This window comes from Monodon monoceros, unplaced genomic scaffold, assembly GCF_005190385.1.
Source record: "Monodon monoceros isolate NGI ecotype Baffin Bay Population unplaced genomic scaffold, NGI_Narwhal_1 Super_Scaffold_18, whole genome shotgun sequence".
Taxonomy (NCBI): domain Eukaryota; kingdom Metazoa; phylum Chordata; class Mammalia; order Artiodactyla; family Monodontidae; genus Monodon; species Monodon monoceros.
Window position 1 is genome coordinate 149,732,658 of NW_021703774.1, and position 14,968 is coordinate 149,747,625.

A 14,968-nucleotide genomic window follows, 5' to 3' on the forward strand; every position below is an offset into this window, starting at 1 on the left:
TTCTCTCCCTGAGTGATCTCACCCAATCCCAGGGCTTCAGTTGCTATTTCTGTGCAACTCCTAAATATCTTTTTTCCAGCTGTTTGCTTCCCCTCTGTGAGATACTAGAAAATACATATATTGGTCTCTGTACCCGGTTCCTGGCACAGAACTCCTAAAACTCTTGTAATTTCCTAAGTGATAAGAGCTCTGCAAGCATCTTTTTGTTGTAATATTTGGTCTTTGACTCTGTCCCTGACACAGGGCTCTTAAAACCCTTGTAAACTCCTAAGTCCAGATAAGAGCACAAGGAGCATCTTTTGTTGTAACAAGGCCACTCTGTGTGGGCTCCTGCATGGGGCTGGTCACTAGGAAAACCAAGCCAGTATTAGAACATTGGAATTTTCAACCCGGCTCCCTCCACTCCTTTAGAGAGGATAGAGGGGCTGGAAATGGAGTTAATAATCGATCATGCCTACCTGAGGAAGCCTCCATAAAATCCCAATATCAGGAGGTCTGGGGATCTTCCAGGTTGGTAAACACATCCACCTAGCGGCAGGGTGGTACATCCCAACTCCACGGGGACAGAAACTCCTGTGCTTGGGACCCTCCCAGACCTCGCCCTATATATCTCAGGAAGGGAACACGAGAACCTCTGATTTGTAGCTAAATTGGACAGAAGTTGTGGGTGAGCTGGGGACCTACTTCTTGCAATTGGCTTCTGAAGTGGAGGGCAGTCTGAGCCCTTCATCTGTGGGATCTGACACTCTCTTCAGGTAGGTCATGTCAGAACTGAGATAAATTGTAGGACACCCAGCTGCTGTCGCAGAATTGTTTGGTGTGGGGAAAACCCACACATCTGGTGTCAGAAGTGTTGTGTGGTAGTCGTATGTGAGTAACGGAGAAACGCAGGAGGGAAGACTGTTTTTTTTCTCCTTAGTTGCCCTTCCACCATCCATTCTCTCTACCCGGCTCTGCCTTGCTCTGTGTCTTGGGACGCTGACCCCTGTGGATGGCATCAATAAGCTCTCTTGCCCTCCGGCTTCTTGTCGAGTTGAGCCAGTGAGAAGAATTAGGAAATAGGAATGCGGGGAAAAGAAAGAAGCCCTCCTGCTGAGCTCTTTCCCCAGAGAGCTAAGAACGCCGGGCAGGAGACCCAGGAGGGTAGGACTTGGAAGAGGATTGGAGTTCAGGGCCTCGGACAACGAGAAAGAGCTAAGGGGCGGTCACAGGCTCTCTGGCTCAGACCCAGGCAGGCGGAGCGAGAGGACTCATTCATCCAGGGCCAGCCCAGGGCTGAGACTGCCGAGCTGGCTGGACCGGCCCAGGCCGTCTCAGGGCTGGGAGGGGATTTCCTCGGGCTCCCTCCCCCGGGGGCTGGGCCGGAGGGAACCTGTGCGGAGGATTTTAATTTGGGGAGGGACCTAGGAGTGCCTGGCAGGGCGGGAACTTCAGGGCAGCTGAGGCAGTCCCTTGTCCTGGAACACGGGGGGAGCAGTCTGTCCTGCCTGGAACGGCCCTTGGCCTCCCCGAGGTAAGCTGCGAGAGCTGGTAGCTGGTGGACCAGGCCCCTCTGTCTGGCGGGTGGGGGGAGAGCCCGAGGCCCAGAGCCAAACGTGGGGTGCTCCCTTGGCAGCCTCCTTCCGCAGTAGCCTTCATGAGTGGCCGCTTGGGATCCTGCTCCTTTCATTTTAAAAGTTGGCAGCACGGGGCTTCCCTGGTGGCGCAGTGGTTGAGAGTCCGCCTGCCGATGCAGGGGACACGGGTTCGTACCTCGGTCTGGGAAGATCCCACATGCCACGGAGCGGCTGGGCCCTTGAGCCATGGCCGCTGAGCCTGCGCGTCTGGAGCCTGTGCTCCGCAACGGGAGAGGCCACAGCATTGAGAGGCCCGCGTACCGCAAAAAAAAAAAAAAAAAAAAAGTTGGCAGCAGGTTGGGCCAGCAGTCAGGGGGCTGGCTCTGACTCACCCCCCTCCCCCATGGCCGGACGACCAGGTAATGCCATTGCCCCTCCCAGCGCTGGTCAATCACTGGCCTTCTTTCTCTCCCTTCATCCCATTCTCAGTGACTTGCCTCCCAGTTTTTTCCTCCCTCCGGCTGAGCCAGATCCTAGCCCTGTGCTGCCCGACCTCTGCCCCAGAGACCACAGCCAGGGGAGACATCTCTGGCTTCTTCCTGCACAGCAAGTCTCCAAGGTTATTTGTTTCCTCCTTTCTGGTACAGGTGTCTGAGCGATTCTGTTCACTCCTTCATCTGTTACTATTCATTTGTTTATTCATCGTTCTTTGAGCAAGTGGCTGGATTCTCTCTGGTGGGTAGGGCTGGAGTTGGGTAGGGTTGGGGTTAGTTTGGGGTGGGACACACAATTTCCGCTCTTCCTGGGAATAAGAAAACTGAAATTTATTTCACAAATGTGTAGTGATCATCTATAATCTGGTGGCCAGCGTGGCAGAGTGGAAACTCATTTTGGAGTCATAGACACACTTCGATTTATATCCCACCTCTTCCTGAGCCTCAGTTTCCGTATCTCTAAATAGTATTGTTATGAAGATGACATGAGACGATACATGTCAAGCACCAAGCCGAGTGCCAGGCACACAGTGGGGCCTCAAGAAACATCTCTACTCTTTCCTTCTTCTTTGGCCCCCTGCCTGCCATGCCCCTCCCTAAATGCCACCTTCTCTATCTTGTAAAGATGTGTCAGACACCCATGGCCTTGAAGGCACTTGGGCAGACCTGGAAACACTGAGCTGGGAGTGAAGGAGGTGGTGAAGGGAGGGGCTGAATAGGGAAAGCACCTCCTGCGGGTTTGAGGTAAGAACACCGACCAGGGCTGGAACCTCTAGTTGGAAGGAAAGGAAGGCTCTCCTGCTGTGTTTCTGAATTTGCATACTCACACTGAGCCAAAGATAGGAACTACCAGTTCCTATAACCAACTCTGCCTGGCCTCAAGTGACAGGCTTTTAAATGCGTAATCTCATTTAATCATAACCCTGTTACATTATTAACAGCCCCATTTTACAGAGGAGGAAATGAAGATACGAACAGACAAAGGGATTTGCCTAAGGTCACATGGCTAATAAGTAGTGCAACCAGAATTCAAATCTGGCTCAGACTCTAGACTCCATGGGCTTTTGTTTAACTCCTTGCTGTCCTTCAAGCTTCTGTGTACCAGAAAGAACAAAAGGGCATCAGCATTCCCCCAGCTTCCTAGACACGGGCTTCTCGCTTCCTCTACATCTCCTGCTCTGGGCTGCTTCATCCAAGTGGGAAAGAGCACACTCCTTCCCTGATTCGTTTATTAATTCACTCATTCATATTTCATTCATTTAGTCAAGTGCTCTGTTAGTCCCAAGAGGGCAGGGGCCATGTCTGTGTTCACAGTTTATAACAAGCACCCTATATGTCCCTGATTGAGAAATGGTCAATGAATCCTTTGTGAGTAAATGAATTCAACAAACATTAATTGATGCATTCTGTGGGCTCCATAATAGGGATTCCAAGATGAAGAATCCCTATTAAGAATCTATCTTCAGGGCTTTCACAGCCTTGTGGAGGAGACAGTGATAATGCAAAGAAGAGAACCGTAACTTAGGCAGGAGCAGAGGTTGCTGAGGGGACCAAGAGGGGCATTTAATTTTACCATGTCTGCTTTGTTCGCTACTGCATCCAGTGCCTAGCACCATGGCATGCACATGGTAGATGCTTAATAAGGCTTTGCAGAGGAGGTTTAGGACAGTCTTGAAGAGAACATTAGGACTTTGCCAGAACAAGTTAGAGAGAGAAGATATTCTAGCAGAGGGAGATGCTCCTGAAAAGGCCTAGTGGAGGGTGGGAGCTGGAATTGCAAGGGGCTTAGTGAGGCTGAAACTAGTGGTTACCAGTGGGGAGAGGGGAGGGGGAAGGGCAAGATAGGGGTAGGAGATTGAGAGGTTCAGGCTACTCTGAAAAATAAGCTGCAAGGATATATTGTATAGCACAGGGAATATAGCCAATATTTTATAATAACTTTAAATGGATATAATCTATAAAAATTTTGAATCACTATGTTGTACCCCTGAAACTAACATAATATTGTAAGTCAGCTATAACCTCAATAAAAAATTAATTAATTAAAGGCAACAAGAAAAAAAATGAAGGTGGATTCTCTCATAGACAGAAAATTATTCTGGTTTGACTCACTGGCTTGACAGTGAGGACTGGTTTTGACAATTGGATTGTATGGTAGACATTTTCCATAAACTGAACAGGCTAATTCTGTAGCTCCAAGGCTTGGATGAAGATATATCTAAAGCGTGTCTCTAATAAAGACTATGCCAGAAAATTCTGTCTTGGAACCAATTTTAATTTGTGAGAAATAATTTTAGTTGTTGACTTAAAAATGTATGAGAGTAACATAGCTTGTCCAAAATTCTCATGGGGATTCATGAGCAAAAAACATGAGGACTACACGTGTATGGCATAAATAACATCACCGGCCAGGCACATCATGGTGGGGATCCTGATCAGGTGAGGTGAGTGGCTTGCCTGGAGGTAAGCGGGGGGGGGGGGGGGGGGGGGGGGGGGCAGAAGCGGAGCAAGAACCAGGGTTTTCTGAGTGCGGTAATTGTAGTGCTCTTTCTATGACCCCAAACTTCCTCCTTCCTTCCTTCTTCCCCTTACTTGATGGTTTATTCAGCAGACACTTAGTAAGCACCTTTAGATGGAGTAAAAAAAAGAAACATTTCCTACCTTCCTGGAGCTTACAGACAACAAATAAACAAACCAGATATTTTTAGATAGCGGTAAGTACTAGAAGTGAGTTAGCAGGGGGATATGATAGCGAATGTGGGGTGGGCGGAGGCCTGCCACTTCAGAGAGGCCCGAAAAGGAGCTGGTCTTGAGGCAGGAGAGAGCTTGGTGTGTGCCTGAGACAGGAAGACGCCCCGTGGCTGCAGCACAGAGATGTTGGGGGAGTGGTAGAAGGCTACAAAAAAGACAGGAGCTGGGTCACGCAGCATTTATCAGCCATAGTAAGGATCCTGTATTTATCTTGAAGACAATGGGAAACCGCTGAAGGATTTTTTTTTTTTTTTCTCGGTACGCGGGCCTCTCACTGTTGCGGCCTCTCCCGTTGCGGAGCACAGGCTCCGGACGCGCAGGCTCAGCGGCCATGGCTCACGGGCCCAGCCGCTCCGCGGCATGTGGGATCTTCCCGGACCGGGGCACGAACCCGTGTCCCCTGAATCGGCAGGCGGACTCTCAACCACTGCGCCACCAGGGAAGCCCCCGCTGAAGGATTTTTAAGCAGAGAGTCGATGTACTCTGATTTATGGTTTGGTTCTGTTTTGGAAGGGGGGCAGGAGCAGAGATGGAGACTAACTGGGAGCCTCTTGCAGGTGAGACCCCTGCAGTCTACTCTGCTGAGGGGTATGAAGATGAACAGTGTTAACGGGAAGGCAGAATGGTCTGGGATGTCAGGTCGTCTTCTAGTTCTCCTGAGGAGTGCTGGTAGCTATTGCTGTATAACAAATCACCATGAAACGTAGTAGCTTCCAACAACAGCCATTTGATTTTGTCATGATTCTGTGGGTCTGGAATTTGAGTTCAGCTGAGCAGTTCTGCTGCATGTGGTGTCAGCTGGGGTCTTTCCCTTGGCGGCTGAGCTGGGCTGGAAGGTCCAAGAAGGCTTCACTCATAGGTCTGGCACCCTGGTGCTCTTCTATGTGGCCTCTCTCTCCATGTGAGTAGCTTGGGCTTCCTCAAGGCATGGTGGCCTCAGTGTAGGTTGACCTTCTTATATGGTGTCAGGCTTCAAAGAGGGAGTATTCTAAGACGAACAAAAGTGGGACTGCAGATCTCTTCAGGCCTGGCCTTGGGAGGTACCCAGCACTACCTCTGCTGCACATTATCAGTCAAAACCAGTCACAGGACTGGCCCAGATTCAAAGTGGGGAAACAAACCCACCTTTTAGTGGAGGAATGGCAAGTAATATGCTCCATCTCTAATCTGCCACACTGGGCTTCTGGAAACTGAATAACCACAACTACCCTGATGATGTTGACCCACTTTTAAGCCTAAACCACAGTTTAGTAGTCTCGCCCTCTTACCTGCGGTTTTGCTTTCCCCTGGTTTCACTTACCTGAGGTAACCTTGGTTTGAAAATATTAAATGGAAAATTCCAGAAATGAACAATTCAAAAGTTTTAAATTGTGCATTGTTCTGAATAGCTTGATGAAATCTTGAGCTGTCCTGCTCCATCTGGCCCAGGACGTGAATCATCTCTTTGTCCAGTGTCTCCTGCCTGTTCACCTAGTAGCAGTCTCGGTTATCAGTTGAGGTATCGCAGCGCTTATGCTGAAGTTACCCTTATTTACTTAATAATGGCCCCAAAGCGCAAGAGTAGTAATGCTGACAATTTGGATATGCCACAGAGAAGCCATAAAGTGCTTCCCTTAAGTGAAAAGGTGAAAGTTCTCGACTTAACAAGGAAAGAAAAATGGGGACTTCCTTGGCAGTCCAGTGGTTAGGACTCTGTGCTTCCATTGCAGGGGCACGAGTTCGATCCCTGGTAGGGGAGCTAAGGTCCCACAAGCTGCGTGGAGTGGCCAAAAAAGTAAATAAGGAAAGAAAAAAAATCGTATGCTGAGGTTGCTAAGATCTATGGTAAAAATGAATCTTCTGTTTGTGAAACTGTGAAGAAGGAAAAAGAACTTCGTGCTAGTTTTGCTGTCTCACCTCAAACTGCAAAAGTTATGGCCACAGAGCATGATAAGTGCTTAATTAAGATGGAAAAGGCATTAAATTTGTACAATAAGGTATTTGGAGAGAGACTGCATTCACATAACTTTTATTACAGTATATTGTTTTAATTATTCTATTTTATTATTAGTTATTATTGTTAATGTCTAATTTATAAATTAAACTTTATCATAGGTATGTACCTATAGGAAAAAAAACATTGTATGTCTAGGATTTGGTGCTATCCGCAGTTTCAGGCATCCACTGAGGGTCTTGGAATGTATCTCTGTGGATAAGGGGGGACTACTGTATACTGTATTGGAACAATTTACAGTCTTTATTCCCCACTGGATAGGGAGGGCCTGGGGAACAGGAAGTGGTTTTGTTTTTGTTTTTTTCTTTGTGTTTCCAGAGCCTAACATATACAAGGCATTCAGGGTATGTTGTCCAATGAAGTCACACATCACATAAGAATTCATTGGTTATCAAACCATAGTGTATATGAGAATCCCTTGGGAAGCTGTTAAAGAGACAGGCAGATTCCTGGGCAAGACCCCAGCCCAGAATCTAAATCTCTAGGGCAGGGGGTTTGAGTCTTGGCTGCACATTAAAAAATCCCAGTGCCCAGGCCCTAGCTCCAGAGGCCTTAATTCCACTAATCGGGGTGAGCTCAGATATCAACACTGTTTTACAGTCTCCTCAGACAATTCTGATGTGTATCCAGGGTTAAGAACTACTGCCCTAGGATTAGAACCAGCCATCTTCACCTGACTTCTCCAGATGATCCTGAGGTAGATGGTGACCAGCTGTCCTTGGTGTGCCCAGGACTATCCTGATTTTAGCACCCTAAGTCCCACATCCCAAGAAATCCCTAGTCCTGTGCAGATCAGCACAGTTGGTCATTATCAGTGGACCGTTGTAGATGAGGCAGTGAAAGCCTTTTTGAAAAATACCTGGAAATATCTAACGAAAGCAATGATTCTGCCTCCTTACTTAAGGCACTGAAATAGTATCATAATGTTATCAAACAGAGGGAACTCCTTGAATTAAGGAGGGTTGTTGCAGAGCACTGCGCTCTGGTGGGCTAGGTCATTAACCTAGTTAAATAGTGTGTCTGTCTTTGGGAATTCTTCCAGACTCTATTCCTTAGTGTACATTAGGCAGCTTTGAAAGCCTGACCACAATCAATAAGGATGATGTGTTGAGGATAGTATGAGATACAAGATGAAGTTTTTGTCTCTACACCAGTACGTATTATTATTACTATTATTCATATTATAATAGAGTACACAAATATATGTAATATCTTAAATAGCTCTGTGGGGTGGCAGTGGGGTATAGTAGAGCAGATCGGGATCTAGCCTCAGAAGAATGGGATTTTGCTCTGGCTTTGCTATGACTAGGTGTGCACTCATGGGTGCCTCTTTTTGCTTTAGTCGTTCATCTGTAAAATGGGAATAAAAATGGTGTCTTCTTCACAAGGCAGCTGGGAGGCTTCATCAAAATAACATGAGTGGGGGCTTCCCTGGTGGCGCAGTGGTTGGGCGTCCGCCTGCCGATGCAGGGGACGCGGGTTCGTGCCCCGGTCCGGGAGGATCCCACATGCTGTGGAATGGCTAGGCCCGTGAGCCATGGCCGCTGAGCCTGCGCGTCCGGAGCCTGTGCTCCTCAACGAGAGAGGCCACAACAGTGAGAGGCCCGCGTACAGAAAAAAAACAAAAACAAACAAACAAAAAAACATGAGTGGGACTTCCCTGGCGGTCCAGTGGTTAAGACTTCACTTTCCAACGCAGGAGGTACGGGTTCGATCCCTGGTCAGAGAGCTAGGAACCCACATGCTTCGTGGCCAAAAAACCAAAACATAAAACAGAAGCAATATTGTAACAAATTCGATAAAGACTTTAAAAATGGTCCACATCAAAAAGAAAAATCTTAAAAAACAAACAAACAAACAAGTGATGGGAATTCCCTGGCAGTCCAGTGGTTAGGACTCAGCACTTTCACTGCCTTAGGCCCCAGTTCCATCCCTGGTCGGGGAACTAAGGTCCTGCAAGCTGCATGGCATGGCCGAAAATTTAAAAAACAAACAAAAAACAAACCAACCAACAAACAAATCCCCACAAGTGAAAGTGGTTCTGTGGGTTGGGAAGGGGAGGTATAGTGATTGTCTTTGAATGGGAGAGACACAAAAAAGTTATTCCACTGAGAGGTCTTGTACATGACCAAGGTCCTGGTGCCCCGCCCCACGCAACCGCAGCCACAGCTGTGGGATTCCCTACCTTAGCTGCCCTCACAATTGAGGGCAAGTGTGCTTTGCTTCAGGAAGAAGGAAAACTTTTGGAAAAGGTGGTTTGTGAAGGCATTTTTTTTCTTTTTTTGTTTTAAAATCCTTTGCCTATTTGTTTCAAGTGTATCCTCAGAGATGTAGCAAAAAGAAAACAACCACAACCACAAACCTATAAATTTGAAAAGCTGGTTCTTAATTTCTGGAGCTAAAAAAGCACTTTTTCAGGCTATAACCACAGAACGATTGCTGCAGGCCTCTGGGATGGGGCATAATAATGGTTTGCAGTGTGATGAAGGAGGCTGTTAGTTTCTGTGGCCCCTAGGCCAATGTGGCCTCTCCAATTACCAGGTTGCCTAGCAACACCACCAAAAGTCTCCCCATTAGGCCCAGCTGGGCAGCAATTGGGTATACCCAGCCTAGTCTGTCGCCCAGCCTCCTGGGCACCCTGGCCACATCAAGGCTGGACTTGGCCTCTGCAAGGGCCTCCCTGGTACCGATGAGCGGGTGGCCAGCTGTTTAAAAAAAACACAATTCAGATGTTTGAAACCTACTTGTTTGAATGCAGCTGGGAAACGGCACAAGTGAATGATCGAAAGCCTCTTCTGCCAAAGAGGAGTTGTCCTAAGATTGGTGCCCTTGGCAGCGCTCTCCTGGGTGAGGTGAAGAAGGGAAGGTGAGCCTAACTTAGTCCTCGGGTTCTCAGAGAATCAAATCCTTTTCCTTTCCTGGACGCCTGTCTCCATCTTGATTCCCTGTGGCAGGAATGGGAGTGGTGGGGATTCCCAGCCCTGCCTGCCAGTTCTTTTGTAGCTCCCATCTGGGAACTCTCAGGGTCTAGTCTGGGCCTGTTTGGGGAGCTGGAAGAAGAAGAGGGAGGTTAGGGAAGAGGGAAGGCTGGGATGAAAATAATCAAAATAAATATGCACACTTCTTGAACACTTGTTACCTAGAGATCACAGGGCAGAGCAACACATGGGGTCTTTGGAGTCAGACACCTTCAAAGGCTCCTGTCCTAGCCTTCTCCTCACTAGCTGTATGACCTTGAGCAAGTTACTCTGGAAGCCTGAGTTTCCTTATCCATAAAATGGGGATGTTATTATCCCACCTTACAAGTTTGTTGTAAGCAGCAATGAAGAGAGTGCTCGTAAAGTGTTTAGCATAGAACCTGGCACACAGTAGGTGCTCACTATTATGGCAACTCTTTCATTCGATTCTTACAATAATTCTGTGAGATATTGAGCGAAGTAGAACTCGGGTCTTCACAGTGCCAAGCACAAGGACTGGTGCTCCTCAAAGACAGGTGACAGTCCCTTTTGTAACCCCTACGGCATGGTGGCTCTGCAGGTCTCCTCTGACAACTCAGTGATGGCAGAATGATGATGGCGGGGGTGGGGGGGCAGGGAGGGCGTGTGCAGAGGAAAAGTGTGAGGGGAAGTACTTTTCAGTTTAAAGTAGCACAAAACTCTTAGTTAAGGTGGTGTATGTGGAATTCCTCTCTCCTTCCCTTCTTCCTTCCAGTATTATTTTAAATAAACTTCATATTTTGTAACAATTTTAGATTTACATAAAAGTTGCAGAGAGTTTGTTTACCTTTTACTCAGATACTTTTCTGAACACCTGTGCACCAGGAACTTTCTGGGCATGAGAAATACAGCAATAAAACTGTGTCTACCTTCCGAAGATCACAGAGATTGTGAGATGGAGTGGAACTTGGAGAGCCTTGTCTGTGGTTCTCAAAGGTGCTGAGGCCTCCACTTCACTGGTATAAGTGTCAGAAATTTACTAAATCTATTAAATTAGTTTCTTCAGGACTGGGGCCCAGGAATCTGTATAAAAGCAAATGTTGAAAAACAAATGCCTGAGGGGATTCTAAGGCATAGCCAGTGTGGGGAACCGCTGGTCTAGTCCAGAGTGTTCCCTGTGCAGGTGACAGGACTGTGGCTCAGTGCTGGGAAGAGACTTGCTCCAGGTCACACAGCCAGGAAGTGGCAGAGTGAGACTGAAAAACAGATCCCCTAGTTCTGTGCTGTCCTTACACTGTGTCTCCCAGACACAGAACAAGAAATGAGTTTAGCTTGCAACAGGAAGACCCCAGATAGAGTGTAGAAGAGTTCCTTGGCTATTCAGGTGTAGTAGTTATAGGGTCTTGGTTGCAAGGGATTCTGATTCTGATTCTGGCTGATTTTACACCAGTAAATGAATTTTATTGAATGCCCATTGGGTAGTAAAATTTAAAAAATCTATTTCGCTCATCGTACTCACGCTTCTGGCGCCAAATGTGTGGGTTTTCCACACCATGCAATTCTGACACCGGCTACCCCACAGATTAAGGGCTCAGTCCCATAAGACTGCTCCCTACTTCAGATGCCAACTGCAAGCCTGGGCTTCTGGTGCTTCCGACCAAATGGCTATAAATTGGGGGTTTCTGTGACCTCCCCCCCGCTTGTGTTCTATAATTTGCCAGAATAGCTCACAGAACTCAGGAGAGGGCATTACCTACTATTATCAGTTTAGTATAAAGATTACAACGCAGGAGCAGCCAAATGGAAGAGGTGCATAGGGCAAGGGGAAGGGATGCAAAGCTTCCGCACCCTCTCTGGGTGCAGCACCTTGATCTGTTCTCCAACCTGGAAGCTCTCCAAACCCATTTGTTTAGGATTTTTATGGAGGTTCCATCACATAGGGATGATTGATTAAATTATTGACCACTGGTCATTAAACTCAATCTCGAGCCCTTTTCCCTATCCCACAAGTGGGGACTGAAAGTTCCAACCCTCTAATCACATGGGTGTTTCCTCTGGTAACCAGGTCCCACCCTCTAAGAATCACTTGATTAGCATAAACTCAGGTACAGTTGAAAAAAACTTACTACAAATAACAAAAGATGCTCCTCTCACCCTTATCACTCAGGAAATTCCAGGGGTTTTAGATCAGTGCCTGGAACTGGGGATGAAGACCGAATATGTATTTCTTAGTATATCATAATATCATGGTAGACTACAAAATCACTGGAAGGAAGCAAAGTTTGGGAAATAAGCAGAAACACACGGAGACCAGGCACCTACAAGTACACCAAAATCACAGAGCCAGGTAGGCAAAGACAGCCTCCTCGTCGCTGCTGCATGCTCGTCGCTTCAGCCTGCATCACAGACACAGATGGCATTGGATTCTGGGTGCCACACTGACTCCAATGGCAAGGCTGGATGGACACCAGATACCGCGGCCACCGCTTTAAAGTACACTGCTGTAAGAATCTTCCCCATCCCCAGCTCCAGTCCCCCGAATTCTAAGCAAATGCAGCTGACTGTTCAAGCCTAGGTCACATACCTGAGCTCTAGCTGCCTAAGGACCTGGAAAAGTGAGTACTGAGCATTTTTAGCTTTTGTACTGGGAAGTGGTCCCTGCTGCCCACCCAGATTCATGAGATGAGGAATTCGCCGAGAAAACTGACAAATGACCATTACATGTGTTATCAAAAGAATACAGTGGAAGTGTTATAGAACCAAACCTGGGTTGACTCGCCTACATGCTAAAGTCAATCTACTGATACGAGGTTTTGGTGAAGGAAAGTGCAGTGTTTACTGCAGGGCACCAAGCAAGGAGTCCAGGGCAGCAAGTGCTCAAAACACCTGAATTCCCCGATGAGTTTCAGCAAAGCATTTTTTTTTTTGGCAGTACGCGGGCCTCTCACTGTTGCGGCCTCTCCCATTGCGGAGCACAGGCTCCGGATGCGCAGGCTCAGCGGCCACGGCTCACGGGCCCAGCTGCTCCGCGGCACGTGGGATCTTCCCGGACCGGGGCACGAACCCGTGTCCCCTGCATCGGCAGGCGGTCTCTCAACCACTGCGCCACCAGGGAAGCCCAGCAAAGCATTTTTTAAAGGCGAGGTGAGGGAGGCGTGACCCAAGGTATGTGATCAGCTGGTATACAATTCTCTGATGGTGAGGTAACAGGGTGGTATCACAGGAGTTAACATTATCAATCCTTAGGCTCCAGTAGGCCTGGGGACTATGTGGTCACGACCATCAGGTAGTTAACGTCTTCCATTTGGTGGGTGGTTTAGCATCTGCAAAACAGCTCAGGAAATGTGCATCAGATACTATTATCTAGGTACTTCAGAGAGGAGCTAAAGCAGAGGATACGAGGGAGAGGTCTGTCCCGGGAAGGCCCCATAGGGTCCTGCTTGGTTATGGAAGTCATTGACTTAAAAATTTCTGGCTATAATTTATAACAATTTTGGGAGACACTATGTGGTATTGAAGCTGCTAGGTGGCATTTCAGGGGGCTCTGAGGACCTCCAATCCTTTATGTGTCAGTGCATTAAGAATTCAGCGAGAGGCAAAGTGATAGATAAGAAGTGATTTATTAGAATAGGACGCTTGTGATGCTTACAATCGGGCAGGTGAGAAGGTGCCGGAAGATCTTAGTGAGCTACAGTTTTATAATCAAAGGAAAAGTGGGGAGGGGGAAAAGACCACCTTCCTCATTTTTGAGTAGACGTCACACTTCCATCACCAGCTCCTCCTCCATGTTGGGGCGGGGAGTTTTCTTGTCCCTACGTGGTCAAGCCAGGACTGTCATGGCACTATGGAAAAATTATTTCAGGTCTCAGTACAATGAGGCTCTTTCACTTTGACATGTCACCTTTCCATAAATTATTTTTTTTTTATGTGTGCAGAGAGCACGTCCTAAGGGTCGTTAACTTACTGAGCTCACTGGACAGGATGTGGGTCTCAGGCCACCATTGTGTTATTGTTTTGGGGCATGTCTCATGCTTCTGTAGCATGATTTCGCTGCTAAGCAAGCCTGCTTGGTTTTATGGTGAAGCAAACCTGCTTTCTTGAGTGATCATTAACTTACAAGGGTCTCCCATAATTTTTTCTTTACTTACAATCCTCTGGTGGAAATAACTCTTTATCTACTTTGTCCCTTTACTCTGTCCGTATCAGTATATAGTGAATGAGGGCACCTAAAAGGTCTTTGGAAAAATCCCTTGCCAATGTCGAGTCTCCTGGGTAAATCTTTTTTCTTGGCCACACCACGTGGCATGCAGGATCTTAGTTCCCCCACCAGGGACCGAACCCACGCCCCCTGCGGTGGAAGAGCAGAGTCTTAACCACTGGACCACCGGGGGAGCCCTAAATCTTCTCATGGAAATCTCTTCTTCTACAGGCACATGATTGTTCTGGATAAATGAGCACAACCTGCTCTTTCCCATCCTTGGCCAGCACACTGGCTACATGACTCGTAACACGAGCAATGCTTATACCAGGTAGGGCCAGGAAGTAGGAAAGTTCTTTCCACTTTTCCTCTTCTTAAGAATAATTGGTAACTTGAAGGGAAGGTCTTTGGTTCTTGAACATCTCCATTTTTAACCAGAAGGCTATGAGTCTTTTCTACTCTTCCAACATTCTTTTTGACAGTCCACCCCCAGTTGCTCCCTAAGGGTAAGATGAGAACATTTCACAGCAGGGCCACCCACTTTTGATCTGAATGTGTGTGTGTGTATTTCAACAAAGAGTTGGCAGCCACTTGCTGCAGATAAGAGGTAGGAGGTGAGGCATAATATCAAGTCAACATTAAAGAAAGCTCAAGAAACCTGCATGATCTTTGCTTAATGAGTAAGAAAGCACAGTCAGTGTAGGAAACAATTTCACTCAATGAGTAACACTGTGATGAGAGTGACCAAGGAAATAATTTGATAGCTGTGGATGTTTTTATATCTCTGTGAGACTGTAATGTGTTGTAATCATTGCTGGCTTGTTCTGAGGCTCTTGTGCTGTCAGACTGAGCCTCTGAAAATTCTGGTAATCTAGAAAATGCAGATATTCTATCCCAACTATGACCTATAGAACCCATGGAGTATACAGGCCACACCTACACAATTAATGACATGATCTTAGATTAGACTTGCTTTGTGAGGCCCTAGGGAGGGAAACCTTGGACCCAGGAGCAGAAGGGCTGGTGAGCAGATTTCAGCA

The 14,968-nt window shown here is 47.3% G+C and overlaps 1 protein-coding gene across 1 annotated transcript in view; it reads left to right on the plus strand.

The window, feature by feature from the left end:
- The first annotated feature begins 1,400 nt into the window (after nt 1–1,400).
- RHBDL2 (rhomboid like 2) overlaps nt 1,401–14,968 on the plus strand; it is a 55,229-nt gene continuing 41,661 nt past the window's right edge. Inside the window, exon 1 of the mRNA XM_029230642.1 lies at nt 1,401–1,513. The gene's annotated coding sequence lies outside the window, so the exon portion shown is untranslated. The remainder of the gene's footprint in view (nt 1,514–14,968) is intronic.